We start from the raw sequence: 16,182 nt of genomic DNA on the forward strand, positions 1-16,182 counted from the left end.
TTGGCTCTTGTGAATAGTGCTCCTATGAATATGGGTGTGCAAATATCTCTTTGAATCCGTACTTTCAGTTCTTTCGGGTGGATTGCTGGATCATATGGCACATCTATTTTAATTTTTTTCCAGAAACCTCCAACCTGTTTTCCATAGTGGTTGCACCATTTGACAATCTTACCAGTGAGAGTGGTTCCATGAGAACAGGGCATCTGTGAAGGTTAGGGTGGCCCATTTCAAGCTTGATCAGGTGTTTGGAATGAGCCTCACCGGTACTGGTTAATCATTCTTGTTAAGGTAATACTGCTGGACCAATGCAGAATGTTGGTCTGGGTTATTGTGAGACTTAGGCTGTGGTTTCTGGGTATGATCTTAGGCAGATCACCTCAACACTCCCACCCACTGTTGTCATCTGTCAAACGAGGAAATTGTTCTTCTCCCTTATCTTGTGTTCCAGAATCCTGTTGTTCCTCATAGAATTCAAATATCTAGAAAAGATACTCTGTATAACTTTGTGTAATTATTTGATAAACATCTCCTGTTTTTCTTATTTTTTTTACTACCCCAGGTACTAAATGATAAGGAGGGAGACTTTGGTGATTAAGAGTGCTGGCAGTGAGTCAGAATGTCTGAGTTCAAATCCTTGCTCTTCCATTTACTAGATATGTAAACTTGGGCAGTTTAATGAACCACTGTGCCTTGGTTTCTCCATCTTTGAGTTGTAGATAATAGTATCTGTGTCCAATTGTGTGAGGTTTAGATGAGTTAGTGCATGTAATGTGCTTTGTATGGTGCCTAGCACATAGTAAGCAGTAGGTGTGAACTCTAATCCTTATGTAGTATCTAATCATTATGTAGTTACCATGGTGCTAAATGGTTTGGGTCATCTTCCATTATTTGTATCCTACATTTGGATAACTTTATACTTCCTGAGGATGTTGTTTCCTTATGGTGTTTCTCTGTAGGTGGGAAGGATACCCCCAATGTACAGATGGAGAGACTGAACAGCAGCTGTTCTGTTTTATATGGCTGGGATTAACACTTCAGTCTCATGATTCGAGCCCAGTACTTCCTTGCCTGGCGCACTGTCCCAAACTTAATGACTATAAGGCCTCATGAAAATGGGTTTTAATATTAAGATCTGGTAAGAACTATTCCTTTACTTTTTTTGTTAGCAGTCAGCCTTCCAGGTTGACTTGAACTAGGATCATTTTGGTTTCTCTGCAGAACAGGATCTTGCTGATTAATCCTAGTGGCAGGGAAAACATTGGCTGTCTACATCCTTTTCGAAATATAACTTAGTACTAATACTAGCTTCTTTGGTATTTAGTACAGCTTCTTCAGAAATAGGGCTTATGTATTTAAAACTTAGATGGTCTTTTCAAAGGTGGGTAGATCTGGCATATGTCTGCCTTCTTGTAGGTAGTAGCCATGCTGCAGTTACTCAGCTATTGCAGTTCTGTTACTTGATACAGAGACAGAGGGGAGAAGACTTCTCCATAAAAAAAAACAAAGCCTGTGCTTAAAGAGTCCTCAGGTCATGTTCAGCAGATGATGGTGACGTGCTGGAACCTCCCTAGGTCTCCATTTCCCCAGCTAAAAAGAAGGGCCATGGACCAGGGGATATTTAAAGCCCTTTCAGGTTGTAAGAGTCGGACATCTTGAGACTGGAAATAACCTCATAGGTCCTAATGACATGATAAAGATACTCTTTGAGGAGAAGCGTTTTATAACTCTGTGTCTTGGGGAGATGGAGGCATGGGGAGGTGATTGGGGTGTTGGCAGAGCAACTGGAGAAAGGAGAGACTAGTGAGGAGGCTGTTGTAATGGTCTATATGGGAAGGTGAGCAACCCCATCTAGAGTACCTGGGGGTTGTCGTAATCTAGGATAGGGTCAAGCCCTTCTCTGAAATGGCAGTGCCATCAGACCAAAGGAGCCTTCCCTGATGACTCTGTTGTGGCCCTTATTAGGGACAAGGCTTTCGGCCCTGGCTCAGAGCTGCGATGGAGGGATTGATGGATCCATGCCCCCTTCTGTTTTTCGCTAGCGCTGTCTTCACACCCTGTTGCCATTTATGTTTTTTGATGAATGATTAATTAGAAAAATAATCATTTGTAAATTGTGAGTGAACTAGACATTTGGCCCTGCCTGTAGGGAAATGGTGCCTCTGAGCCGGACGTAGCTTGCAGTCAGTACATCAGAACAACAGTATTCCCAGACCAGTGATGAATTTACATCAAGTTCCTTTTCAGCATGTTAATGACTGTTACAGCCGAGTAACTAGCAAAAAATAATAGCAAATGGGAAGAGTAAATATTTAATGCCTCTATATCACTTTTAGCTTACAGTAAAATATGCATTTTGATTCAGGAGGGGAATGAGGGAATCTTGGACATTAGAGGCAATATTAGTTTGTCTGAGTTTCATTCTTTGTTTCCTTTTCTTTCTCTGTACTTAATTAAATTCAAAAGATAAAGTGTGAGTTGTTGCTGAGGTGGATTTCACTAGGGAAGTGGGTTTTCTGTAAGTTTTAGGTCACAAGATGCTTCTTTCCTGGCAGTTTGAATCTATATGTCCGGTCAGCATCATTGATTAAATGCCTGGTGTGTATAGAGGCCTGTACTATCTCTAAAATATAGCTTTCATCATGTTACTTCCCTGCTTTAAAACTTTAGTGGCTCCCCACTGCTTCTAGGATGAAAGCGGGACTCAGTAGCCTGGCTTTTAAGGGTTTCTATGCTGTGACCCCAGCCTGCTTTCCAGCCTTACTCCCTCAGGCAACACCATGTGGACCTTTTGCTTAAGCCAGAGTGATTGACTCCTATCCCTGTAAGGTGCCAGAGGCTTCCTCACCTTTGCACCTCTGCTCAAAGCATTCTGGGGTATGAAATGACCTGTCTCTATCTAAAGCCTACCCTTCCTCCTAGGCCCAGTTCTGGAAGATTCTCTGACTGCATTTATTGGATAGGAACGTGCTCATTTTGAAATACAGGGAAAATTGAAAGTGGATCATAATTCTGTTCCCTCCAGTTTGCCACCTCTCTACCGTAGGGAATTTAGAATGAGTTCGCTTCTCCCCCACTTTTTGCTTGGCTGTCTTCTAATTTTAGAAGATGTCCAGGTAGGCAAGTTGTTGACTATAGAAAGTTCTGAGGATTAGAGCTGAATATAGTTGGGAAACCAGACCCAAGGATAGTGCTTTGTTTTCTGAGATCAGAGAGTTTTGACACAGAAGTTTCTAGCAAAGGTTGAATTCACAAAATGAGGCTGTACTGGTGGAAGCATTCAAAGAAAGGGTTTAGGCCTTTCAGTCTGTTGTTAAAAGAGTCTTGGAGTGTTGAGTTCAGACCCAGATACAGTGATAATATTCAGAGAAAATGATCAGGATGGTGAGGCAGGCCTGAAAGCGTGAAGGCTGAGTGGGCAGAAGAGAACAAGGGAGGCTGTGTCCTCTGTTTTCAAATATTCAAGAGGCTGTCTTCAGCAAAAGAGGTGTATTAGACCTAGTGTATGGAACCTTGGGGTGAGAACAAAGACTGCTGGAGGTAGGTTATAGGAAGACAGATTTCAGATCAATATAAGAAATACTTTTCTCATAGTGTTGTGAAAAAATGAAATGGATTTCCTCGGGAGACGGTAAGTTTCTCAAGTGTGAAGGGATGTGAACACAGAAGGCAATAATACTCTAAAGATCTGTGGATTCACAGTAAAGGGACGACAGGTACTGGAATGGAGGACCTTTAGAATAGGACATTTTCTTCTCTGGGGTAAAACCTTTACCCTGGGGTTTCGGAGAAAGATTCAGTAGTGGAAAGAAACAAGTGCCACTGTGTCCGAAAATACTTACAAATCCTGACATGCATCAAGAAATAGTAAGTATAGGGGCGCCTGGGTGGCGCAGTTGGTTAAGCGTCCGGCTTCAGCCAGGTCACGATCTCGCGGTCGGCGAGTTCGAGCCCCGCGTCAGGCTCTGGGCTGATGGCTCAGAGCCTGGAGCCTGTTTCCGATTCTGTGTCTCCCTCTCTCTCTGCCCCTCCCCCGTTCATGCTCTGTCTCTCTCTGTCCCAAAAATAAATAAACGTTGAAAAAAAAAAATTAAAAAAAAAAAAAAAAAAAAAAAAGAAATAGTAAGTATAGTCTTCTGAGGCGATATTGAAAGGATGATGAAAACAGAATGAAATCTAGAATGGGGGTTCTTAACATTGGGTTAAGGGCCTAGAGGATAGTGTTTAAGAATGAGGAGATATTTGCAGAATTTCAGGAATTCGTAAACAGTTTCAAAAACATTCAGTATTAACCTTTATATATTTGGGAAACTGTAAAAGATCTATTGTTTTGAAAATATTTATCATAGAGACATAAGAGTACAAGATTGTCTTGGCACATGAAATTTGGGTTTGTAATGGCTTAAGAATTAATACACATGTCCCCGTATTCAAATTTTAATGCCTGCATGTATTATTCTGTAAAGAACATCATAGCTTTTGTAAGATTCTCAGAAATGGCTGACTCAGAAAAAGTGAAGAATTAACTGGTCTGGAGTACTGGTTCTCAGATGTTTGAACTCAACCCAGTTAGGTAGGGCAGAAATTCCTTATATCACCCTTCCCATTCAGCATCAGTATCAGCAAATATTAGTATGAGCCATATGTACTTTTTATTTTATAAAGCAGTATCCCATAAGCTTAAAAATGTAATTTTATTGGACTTGTCTTGATAGTAGATAGCAAGACCATAAAACCACAAATGAAGATTTACTGTACAAGTAATTTTTTTGGAGGTGGGCTTGTTATGTATATATATATCTACTTTAGCTGTATATGTATCTACTTACGGTATCTCCACATTGTGAGATTAACCAGATTATCTTCAACAAATCAAATTTTTTTTTTTTTTAAATTTTTTAATGTTTATTTTTGAGAGAGAGTGAGAGAGAGAGACCACAAGCGGGAGAGAGGCAGAGAGAGAGGGAGACACAGAATCTGAATCAGGCTCCAGGCTCTGAGCTGTCAGCACAGAGCTCGACACGGGGCTTGAACCCACAAACCATGAGATCATGACCTGAGCCGAAGTGGGATGCTCAACCTACTGAACCACCCAGGTGCCCCCCTAACAAATCAAATTTCTAACGGTAAAACTGAACTGATAGTAGTTTATAATTGAAAATATAGTATAAGAATAGTAGTATTACAAACTATGATTGACTCAAGACAGCACTGATGTTACAGTGACTTCTAGAGTACAGTGTGAGTTTTGAGAGTTGTAGTGTTGGTGTGTGAGTGTGCCAGTACTTGGCAGCATCGTAGAGTAGCCTGAGTACTTGGGACACCCCGTTTCTAGTTCTTTGCATACTCTGGCAACTTGCTGATTTTAATTTATCAAAATGGATTTCACGAACCTTCTAACTCACTTATTAGGGAACTACTAAGAAGCTCTTGGTCATATTAAAGAAGATGTGAATTGCACATTTGCCTTTGAGAACTTAAGAAAGGTGTGTAGGTTTATAGATAAGTTATAGATCTTAATAAGAGTTCTTCTATGGTTACAGGCCCCTACTTTAAGGAACACCAGTCTACCAGGTCAATTTGTAGTTGCAAGTAAATGATAACTAGGTAGTTTGAGGGTTAATATCCAGGAGACTATCCAGCGTTTATTTATTTTTGGGACAGAGAGAGACAGAGCATGAACAGGGGAGGGGCAGAGAGAGAGGGAGACACAGAATTGGAAACAGGCTTCAGGCTCTGAGCCATCAGCCCAGAGCCCGACGCGGGGCTCGAACTCCCGGACCGCGAGATCGTGACCTGGCTGAAGTCGGACGCTTAACCAACTGCGCCACCCAGGCGCCCCCAGGAGACTATCCAAATAAAGGCTCTTTCTTTCTTTCTTTCTTTCTTTCTTTCTTTCTTTCTTTCTTTCTTTCTTTCTTTCTTTCTTTCTTTCTCCCTTCCTTCCTTCCTTCCTTCCTTCCTTCCTTCCTTCCTTCCTTCCTTCCTTCTTTTTTTTTTTTTTTTAAAGATCAACCTAAATGCCTCTGATAACCAGATACCCTTTCTTTTCAAATACTCCTTTATTTACCAACCCCGTTGAGCCTGGCCCTAAAGTAAGATCAACAGCTGTGCGTGACTATTTTTTTCCCCTCTCCTTTGCTGTGCTCCTCCTATCACATTGAAATACCCTGGCACTTTCTTCCCTTTTTGAAAACACAAAAGAGGATTAGGCCATATAATGGACTATTTATGTGTCAAATTAAACGTTTTACTCTGAGGCTGTTTTGAGTTATGTGAGCAGTAAAAATATGTATTAAGCTGCCAAGCCTTTTAAAAAATGCATATTATTTAGCTGATAGCCTGTAACAGTCTGATGGACCCATAATGGTGTTTTGAGTAAATACACATTTGAACAATTTATGAAACTTATGTTTACATGTGTATTAAACAGCCTGGGTAGGGAGTGACCAAAAGTTATTACCAGTTGACAGCTGCTGTCTGGTGACCAATTTGAAATGAATTGGTGGATTCCCTTTAGTGTGGAGTAAACAGGTTTCCCTGTCAGGGGAACAGGCTGTGTAATCATCAGTGCGTGAGGTCCTAGCGCTGGAGGTCTGCATGTTGGTTGAATGAGGCACTAGAGGAAAACGTTTCAGCTCCATAGTGAGCCACACCTTGGATTCACCTGTATGGTCTATTTTATTTCATTTTGTATATTGAACTGTATAATTATGTTCACAGAATATAGGCAGAACAAAATATATTTGCAGAACAAAATATTCTGTCCTTGGGAAGAGGGACCATGTTTATTTCTTTGGCATCTACTCTCTAGTGTAGTGATCCTGAAATTTATGATTGTGTGCCTCTATCAGTAATAGTTCTTAAAATATTTTTTAAATGTTTTTATTTATTTTTGAGAGAGAGAGAGAGAGAAACAAAGACAGAGACAGAGCATGAGTGGGAGAGGGGCAGAGAGAGAGGGAGACACAGAATCTGAAGCAGGCTCCAGGCTCTGAGCTGTCAGCACAGAACCTGATGTGGGGCTCAAACTCATGAACTGCGAGCTCCTAACCTGAGTCAAAGTTGGACGCTTAACCGACTGAGCCACCCAGGTGCCCCAGTAATATTTCTTTTTATATTTGTTCACTTCTAAATTGTATAGATATTTATATACATATATTATATTTGTGTATATATTTAGATATGAATGTGTATATTTGTATATATATTTATACATATAAAGCTAACACAAAAATAGAAGTTTAATGGAGACAAAAGAATAAGTACACATAGATGATCTGAATTTCTTTTTGTACCTGAATGAGTCCTTTTGAGCACCCCTGGATTTCATACACCTTGCACTGGAGGTGAAGGCTTGTGTCTTGATACCTTTGGGTGGCAGAAAGGGCATGATGCATTGTGAGGTGTTAACGTTAAAAATAAAAGCTATTTTATCAGCAAAAATGGGTTTATTCAGGAACAAGAGAATTGTAATTCAGGACAAGCAAGCTATGGCAAGCCCATAGGTAAGTCCTACAGAGAGAAATGTTATTTTACGGAGAAGAAGGAAGGAACTGGGAGGTGTTGTTTTAAAGGAAAGTCCCTTGGAGAAAACCAAGAGTTCAGGGTTTTGATGGTTTCTCATTGGTTGAGTTGCAGAGGTGGTCAGTTTCTTATAGGAGATGCAATATGTTCTGTACCTCTTTCTCTGTTGGAGCCTGTAATTGACAATTCCTTCTGTAATTGACATGGAGTGGTATGGCCCACCCTGCCAGCCTCCCCTTCCTGAATCCCTGGTCCACTTTAGTGAGGTTTCCTCTTACTGATTCTCAAAACAGGTGTGACTTGGGCATGATATTCATAAACTTGGGCAAGTCTTTTAACTACCTTGAGCCCTTGGGCCCTCATCTGTAAAATACATGGGGCTGCCCATGGGGCTGTCCTAAAGATTTCTTATAGTAAATGTCAGGTATCCACTTAAGTGCTTGCCAGAAAGTCACCTCCTCAGAGAGACTTTCCCTGAATGTGTGTACAAATAGTTCCTTCCTCTATTCAGTTATTCTGTAATGCCTACTCTGCTTTACTTCTATTAATTTTTTATCATATGAACTCATTGTTTTCTCTTTACTGAATTGGAAGCTATGTGAGGGGAGAGACTTTTTTTCCTGTTTACTCTTGCATCCATAGCTCAGACAACAAAGCATGACACACAGTAGGTACTCAATAAATATTGGCTGAAAGTTCAATGTTGGTCACTTAGTAAGTTGATTAATAAAGAGAGGCTATTATTGCTTTCACTGAGTGCCACACATAGAGCAGATGCTCTGGGATAGGATTAATGATGCTCTATGAATGATTGCTCTCAAGTGGGATCCAAGGCCAGAAGTATTTTTCCTATAGGAGGATGGATTTTTTTTTTTTTCCCCTCCATTACAGCCAGCATTTTTCAGGCTGAGGTTAGAAATGAAGTTTGTAACCCTGGATCTGGGCCAAGTGAACTGACCCCTGTGTGGTTCTGATGCCTCACCTTGGCCTCATTAACTCCCTGCGGTGACCCAGTGTGCCATCTAGCTGAGGACCAGGCCAGTGGTGACAGCAGCCATGTGGATGTGCCTCAGGGAGGGCAGTGGCATTGCCAGTCACCCCTAGTCCACCTGGAAACCACCTTCTGACCTGTAGAAAACTGCTTCCAGGGGAAAGGCAGAGTATTGCAGAGTCTTGTGCCTATTTCAGGTCTGTAGAGAGAACAAACAATTTTTAGCATGGTTGAGAGAGGGGGATGGAAGAGAAAGAACCACGTCTTTAGAGGACACTTTTCTTGGCTGCTCTTTGCAGTGAAGAGTTGTTATAGAAACACCTGTCATTTTAAAAACTTCTCATATTTAAGGCCACACTTCCAATAGGGCTATGAAATAAAGGCATGTGAAGTATCCTACAGTGCTGATGTAATTGGAGACCTGAATGAATAGAAGGTTGGGAAGTGCTAACATGTATGGGCCATTACATATGCAGTTCAGTAGCGTGCATACATTAAAAATAGCATTTCTTGATTCCTTATGTCTTTCTACTTGGTTCTTATCTGTTATTTTTGTAGTGGATTGGGATATGTGTTCAACTTTTCCTAAAAGGAGAGATGGAGAAATATTTCCTGGGATCAGCTGATACAGCTCTGAATGTGACCATTTTAAAGGGTCATGATAGATATCAGTCTGGGTTGTGCTGTAGGTGAGGAGTGGGGGATGGTTTCTTTATCTTCTTTTGATCTGCATCCTCCAACAACCCACTTATTAAAGGAAGTTTGTGCTGTGCAAAGTGAGCTAAGAATAATGTATCAGGCTTGGGTGAAAATTTACATACAACAGTCTTATAATGATACCCTGGAACTTCTGCCATTCAAGAGTTTGGTGGGGAATGCCCTGCCCGATGGGCCTTTTTTTTTGAAGATGATCTCCCTCAAAGTTAGTTTAAAAACATCAGAATCCTTCTCACTTTAACATAGAAAGGTATTTTTTTTCCTTGTGACATTTTAAAGGGATGTGGTAGATGGAAATGATGGGGAAATCATTGTACCATGAAAAAAGTGAGAGGCTTGGAGTTGTATAAACCCTAATACAAACCTTGACTGTGCCAGTAATGATTTGGTGCTGTCATGAGTGAGTTACTTAAATTAAGCTCACGAGCCTCCGTTTCTTCATCTGAAAAATGGAGATATTTATTTCATGCAGTTGTGGAGACTTGATGAACAACAGGATGTGCTTGGTGTATTTTTGACGTTCAATAAATTTAGCAGCTCATCTCTCCCTTTTGGGGGTAAAGCCACAGGAAGTTTTTGGTGAATAATTGAGGTCCTCGGTGCTAAGGGGAAATTTAACTCATGCTTTTTTGTACAGACATGGGATTATAGAAATAAAAGAAAAGGGGGTAATTTTATTCCTTTGGCCATATGCGTTAGCAGCACTTTTCTTGGCTTTTGACAACATCAAAATAAAAAAAAAAAAGACTCATGCTGCCTGTGTGTGTGTGAGTGTGTGTGTGCGTGTGCATGTGTTATTTCTGGCTGTTAATATAATTCATTGCTTGTCGCAGGGACTGGAACCTTTCACCCCTGAAGATTCTTGCAATTTCATGTGCTAATCCAACTGGAATTTGTATCTCACAGACCCAGAGAGTGTTGGTGTCAGAGGAGATGCTCTGGTACAGGAGCTCAAAAGAAGAAAAAGGCAAAACTTAGAGGACTTGGGACTTGCTCAGAGTTGTGCAGCTAGTTAGTGACAAAGCTGGCGTTGCCGCAGATCGTATTTGCTCCTCATTGCTCCAGTCCTGGGGTTCTGCAAGCCGTGTTTACCAGACCAGCAGCAGCACCTGGGAACTTATAGGAAATGCTCATTTTTGCCCCTACTCCCCACTTTAATAAGCCTTCAAGGTGGTTCTGATGACCACTAAAGTTTGAGAACCACAACTCTGGTTTTTATACTATTTGGCAAGGAGATTTTCTGAGTTTCATGGACAGCACTAGGTCTTTATTTTACCTTTCAGATGTTTTCTCCTGCCACTTAGGTGTCTCCTTTTAAAACAGTTTCATCTTTGGTGATGGCTTCCTTACACTGAGGAGTGATTGCTGCAGGAACACTTCTGTGAAACTGTTGTTTGCTGCTCTTTTATTCCCTGCTGCCAAGTAGCGGTTCTGAAATTTGTCCATTGAAAGCAAGCCCTGCTTTCTGGGTCTCAACTCCTGGAGATTCTGGTTAAATGAAATGAAGATGGGGAGTCTTTAATATTTGAAAGCTGTCCAGGTGATTTTGATGCCCAGCCATGTGTATGGAAAACTGCATTAGAGGAACAAAGGATCAGAATGCTCATTAAAGTCATTAGACGGTTTTCCTAAGTGGTACCGTTGACCTTTGTTGTTCTGTATTTGGGTGTTCAGTGGACAGGAGCTATCTAAAAGAGGTAATTATAGTTGCAGTGCTGACCCTCAAAGTTGAAAGTACATTGAAATTCATTACTTAATAAGCTGTCCTCACTATTTCTAGTTTCAGTATAGGTATGGCAGGGAGAGATAAAATTACTTTTTCTTGCCTTGCAAAAAGACAAATGTCTTTGAAAATAAACAGGGTTTAAAACATATACTGTTTTTATAAAGCACAAAAATTTTGGGTGCATTCTGGGTACATTTTAAGCACTTCCAGAAGTGGGTATCCATGGGAGAGAAGGTGGTAGCCTGTGTTTTGTCATATGCATATATTATTTCTTTGGCCAATTTAAATACATTAACAAACAATATAATATTTGTGAGTTGACAGTATGGATATAGTACCATATTATGTTATTTTTCAGCTTATTTTAGCTTATGAGATATAAAGCAAAGTACACGTTAACAGTTTGCAAAATCCTGCTCTGATATTTGATTAGGGTCAGGTCCTGATTTGGATGAATTTGATGACACTTGAGTCAGGTCCAACCAAACATTGTACTTTTTTTTCTTTTTTAATGTCTATTTTTTGAGGGGGGGGGGATAGAGGATCCAAAGCAGCACTTTTCTTGGCTTTTGACAACATCAAAAGCCGACAGCAGAGAGTCTGATGCGGGGCTTGAACCCACGAACCATGAGATCACGGCCTGAGCTGAAGTGGAACGCTTAACCGACTGAGCTTAACTTACTGAGCCACCTAGGTGCCCCCAGACATTGTCCTTTTTAATACTCATTTTTAAAAACAAAGGGCACCGGGGTGACTCAGTCAGTTAAGTGTCTGAATTCGACTTGGGTCATGATCTCACAGTTGGTGGGTTCAAGCCCCGTATCACGCTGTCTTCTATATGCACAGAGCCTGCTTTGGATACTCTCTGTCCCCTTCTCTCTGCTCCTCCACCCCACCTCTCAGGGGTGTGTGCACTCTCTCTTTCTCTTTCAAAAACAAATAAACATACCCCCTCCCCTAAGAAATATATTAACCAAGATATTTCACTGGGCAAATTAGCATTACATTAAAAAATCTATTCTTGTAAAACTAGATTGATAGCAGAGATTAATAGGCACGATGTAATTTTTATAATATTTTGTCATACCTTAAAGAACCTGCTTTTTGATAATATTTTGTCATGCCTTAAGATCCTGCTTCATTTTAAATGAAACATTTTAAAATCATTTTTTCCCACCGGTGGAATAAAACTAACATGTTTTGACCAAAATTACCCTAATTTTGAATATTTTGAAATTAGGTATGGAAATTAGACAGTGCTAAGACTTCTTTTTTTTTTTAACCATAATTTAAGTGTGGTTTCTCTGCCAGCAGCTTCTGCATTATGAGCAGGCTTACAAAAGAAGAGGCCTCCTTGACTCTCAAGGTTTGCTTGTTTGCATTCTACAAATAGGATGAGACCCTTTCTGGCATTTTGCCTTATAGGCCCTAGATGAAAATGTGTTATTACCCAAGCCAACAACAATTTTAAAATTGCTGGCCCTGACATTATAACAGATCTGTGGATAGTGAAGCACAAGCATCTGTCAGATCAAGTGTGAAAGTTTGCATTTCCGTATACTTTCTCCAATCCCAAGAACGAGTTTAGTTTTGCCATTCAGACAGACTTGAGGCTTCTAAAAATCTGTGCTGACTGGTGTGCACTGTGGCAGCCGCAGAGGGCCAGTTGGACCTTTGATCTTCTTGTCTGGGTCACCCCTCTTAGGGAAAGGTCAAGAGACTGAGAGACCCTTCCCCAGGTTGGTTTCCTTAGTTATGCCATACTTTGTCAACAGCTGCCAACAGTGTCTGAGCTGGGCTTCTTTCCCTCCAAAACAGACTCCATTTAGGGCACAGAATTTTTCAGACTGGTGTAAGGTTTTTACAGAGTAGCAACAGGGTAATTAGGCTCATTGATGTCACCATGTAAAAACCTCTTCTTTAAACATTCTGAATATCCTTACCCACATGTCTAAATGTGGGTTTAAGAAAATTTTTTTTAAAGTTTGAGAGAGAGAGAGAGAGAGGTAGGGGAGGGGCAGAGAGAGAAGGAGAGGGAAAATCCCAAGCAGGTCCATGTTCAGTGTGGGGTCCAACGCAGGGCTCGATCTAATGAACTGTGAGATCGTGACTTGAGCCGAAATCAGGAATGGGCCACTTAACTGACTGAGCCACCCAGGTGCCCCTAAATGTGTCTTTTAGAAATGCTAACAGATAACCTGGAATTCTTAAGACTGCCTAACCATGTACAGAAGGAATGAAGACTTTCCCGAATGTCTTTTAGTTGTTTCAATTGGAGATGCATGAAGAATGACCTCCATTCTGCCTAAGGAGTCTGACCTTCTTGTCACTGCGTGTAACATTAATTTCTTAATGTGTCCAGTGTGTAAAAAGGATTTTTTTCCTACTGTTTTAGCTGTTGGCCTGACTTTTGCATTTTCATTGGTAAAATATGTAGGTCTGTGCTTTGAGTTGAAAGGCATAGATTAGTAAACATCCCTGAACCAGCATGGCATATGCAGTTAACAGTCACAGAAAACACTGCTTTTTTAGTTAATATGTAAACTTTTATTTCCAACATCTAAAAATTGTTCAGAGTTATCTTTAGTTGTCTGACCTTCTGAGGGGTGGTTAGGAAGGTATAGCACATATCTTTAGGCAGAAACTGACAGTGATTCTCAAACTTCATTGAACATCAGAATTACCTGGAGAGTTTATTGAAATGCAGATTGCTGGACCTCACCCCTGGTTTCTGATTCAGTGGGGGTGGGGGTGTGGCTGGGGGAGCAAGATTTTGCTTTACATGTTGCCAGGTAATGCCACTCCTGGTGATAGAGGAATCTACTGTGAGAATCACTGCTTTAGGATGTAGATCTCACACTCTTTTTTGCCAGGAAAAGACAGCTTAATTGCAGAGGGGCCCTGTTCTTCCCTCCGAAGCATTGCCTCTTCTAAGCAAACATTAAAGGAAGATTTATATACCACATCCATGTGGTCATGCACTGAGGTAGGTGCACAGGGCATAAATAAAATGGCCTCTGTCCCTGGGAACCTCACAGTTTAGAGAGGGGATTAACATAAGAAAGTCTGCAGTCCTGATCCCTAGACTTGCTGTGGTGGAGATGTCAGGGGGTGGATCAGCTCTCTAGATTTGCCAGGAGGGGTGGTCTAAGCTGTTCTTAGAGCACCTCAGGTTTATTCCTGTGGGTGTGAGTGAAAGAAACAAGAATGTTCTGCAGCAAACCATTTTGTTCACTCTCAGATGAGCTCCCTGTCTTCTTTGACTCCCTGGGCGGGCGTCCTACACTATATATTCAGGACCTCCAGGATTGTCATTGTCATTGTCATTGTCAACTCTCCACCCCCAGCTTTTGTAGAAGGCCCCTCCTACTCTCCCTTTTCCTTTTACATTTTAAAATTACAATTTCAGATACTGTCCACTGTGGCAGCAGGATTTGTAACAAGACCAAGTTAAGTGATTTTGGTTGAACTGATTTATGAGACAGCTTCAAAAATTCATGAGGCACCAGGGGAACTTTCTGTAGCTCCCTCAGCATGCAGCATTTCCCTTCACCTCTTCACGTAGATCAGACATTTTGTGATAGTGCAGCAGTTTGAAGCGGAGACTTCTAGATCATGGCCCTGCTGATTAAGACACTAAGACACTCTTGAGGAGTGAGGGGAGGGAGAGCTGAAGCCCTTGTTTCCCTAACTCTGGGCATTGACTTTGGGTAAACCAGTGAAAACCTGGTAACTACAGTTGCGGATAGAACTGTCCAGAGCAGGGTTTTCTCCATGGGTGATCTGCTGTGTCCTTCTAGTGTTATGAAGGAAGATCTTGGTCCATTAATAATAGTCCCACAATCTTAAGTGCAGTGAAATGAAGTATGTGTGCAAGTGTAGTGTGTATATGAAAGAAAGAAATCAAGCAACACATGGGGCGCCTGGGTGGCTCAGTCGGTTAAGCGTCTGACTCTGGGTTTCGGCTCAGGTCATGATCTTGTGGGAGCCCCACATGGGGCTCTGTGCGGGCAGTGCAGAGTCTGCTTGGGATTCTCCCTGTCTCCTTCCCTTTCTTCCCCTCCCCCACTCTGGCTGTCTCTCTCAAAATAAATAAATAAACTTAAAAAAAAAATCAAGCAACACAGTTAGTTGTTCCTTCTTTCTGTGAAAGCCTTCTCTAGACAGGAACAAAGGATATGGCTAAAAGCAGTAACCGGTTATAGTGCCTTTCCCATTTTATTGATCGTTCATTTCTCGTCTCTGACCTTATTAGCTACTTATTGATCTACTAGAAAAGCAAATAATTTTCCCTTGATAGCACTTAGGTGAACTGGACTTTAATGACTTGTCTCCCAAAGGGTTTTTAAAAAAGTATTTACCTACTAAGTGGAAGTTGTCTACTATCTAATGTTATACTCTGTGAGCTTGGGGACCCTTTCTTGGGAGGATCAGTGGTGTCACAGGCTGGTCTCCTCATTTTGGCTACTCCTGTTAAGACACCACACATGCTCTGTGGACTGCTGTAATGGCCTTGTAGCACACAAAGTTTTGGAGTCGACACAAGGAGCATATGTGAGATCCCACGGGAGGTGACATATTGCTGAGTCAGTTCTTTTTTTTTTTTTTAACTATTTATTTATTTTAAAGTTTATTTATTTTGAGAGAAAGAGAGAGTGCAAGTGAGGCAGGGGCAGAGAGGGAGGGGGACAGAGGACATGAAGCTGACAGCACAGAGCTTGATGCAGGGCTTAAACTCAATGAACCATGAGTTCATGACCTGAGCTGAAGTCAGACGCTTAACCCATGGAGTCACCCAGGCATGCTGTTGCTGAGTCTGTTCTGATCAGCACCTGCCAACATGTCAAATAACTAAAGACAGCCAGAACCACTTTGTCGTTAATAAATTTTGTTTTGAGATTTTAATTCATGATTTTGGGCTCAGATTTGCTTACAAATAAGTTTTGAGTTCTTACTTGCTCTAAAAGTGCTTAATTCTCTCCTATCTGTGCTTGGGGAGAGAGAGGTTTTGGATTTGGGGTAGATATGTGTCATAGGGAAGCAGAGTGGCACAGATAACATAGGAGGTAAAATGGTTTTCCCAGCATTGTAGGTGTCTTTGACTATGTTAGTTTTTTTATGTTTACATTTTTACGTTCCCATTTTACTGCTTTTGATTATACTCTTGTTGGTTAAGATTAAATTTGTGTGCATCTTCTAAGATTATATGCAATGTGAGGCATGA

The 16,182-nt window shown here is 41.1% G+C and overlaps 1 protein-coding gene across 1 annotated transcript in view; it reads left to right on the forward strand.

Annotated features, from left to right (window-relative positions):
- Positions 1-16,182, forward strand: part of AUTS2 (activator of transcription and developmental regulator AUTS2) — a 1,117,204-nt gene that overhangs the window by 79,157 nt on the left and 1,021,865 nt on the right.

The sequence above is a fragment of the Prionailurus bengalensis genome, chromosome E3, assembly GCF_016509475.1.
Source record: "Prionailurus bengalensis isolate Pbe53 chromosome E3, Fcat_Pben_1.1_paternal_pri, whole genome shotgun sequence".
Lineage (NCBI taxonomy): Eukaryota > Metazoa > Chordata > Mammalia > Carnivora > Felidae > Prionailurus > Prionailurus bengalensis.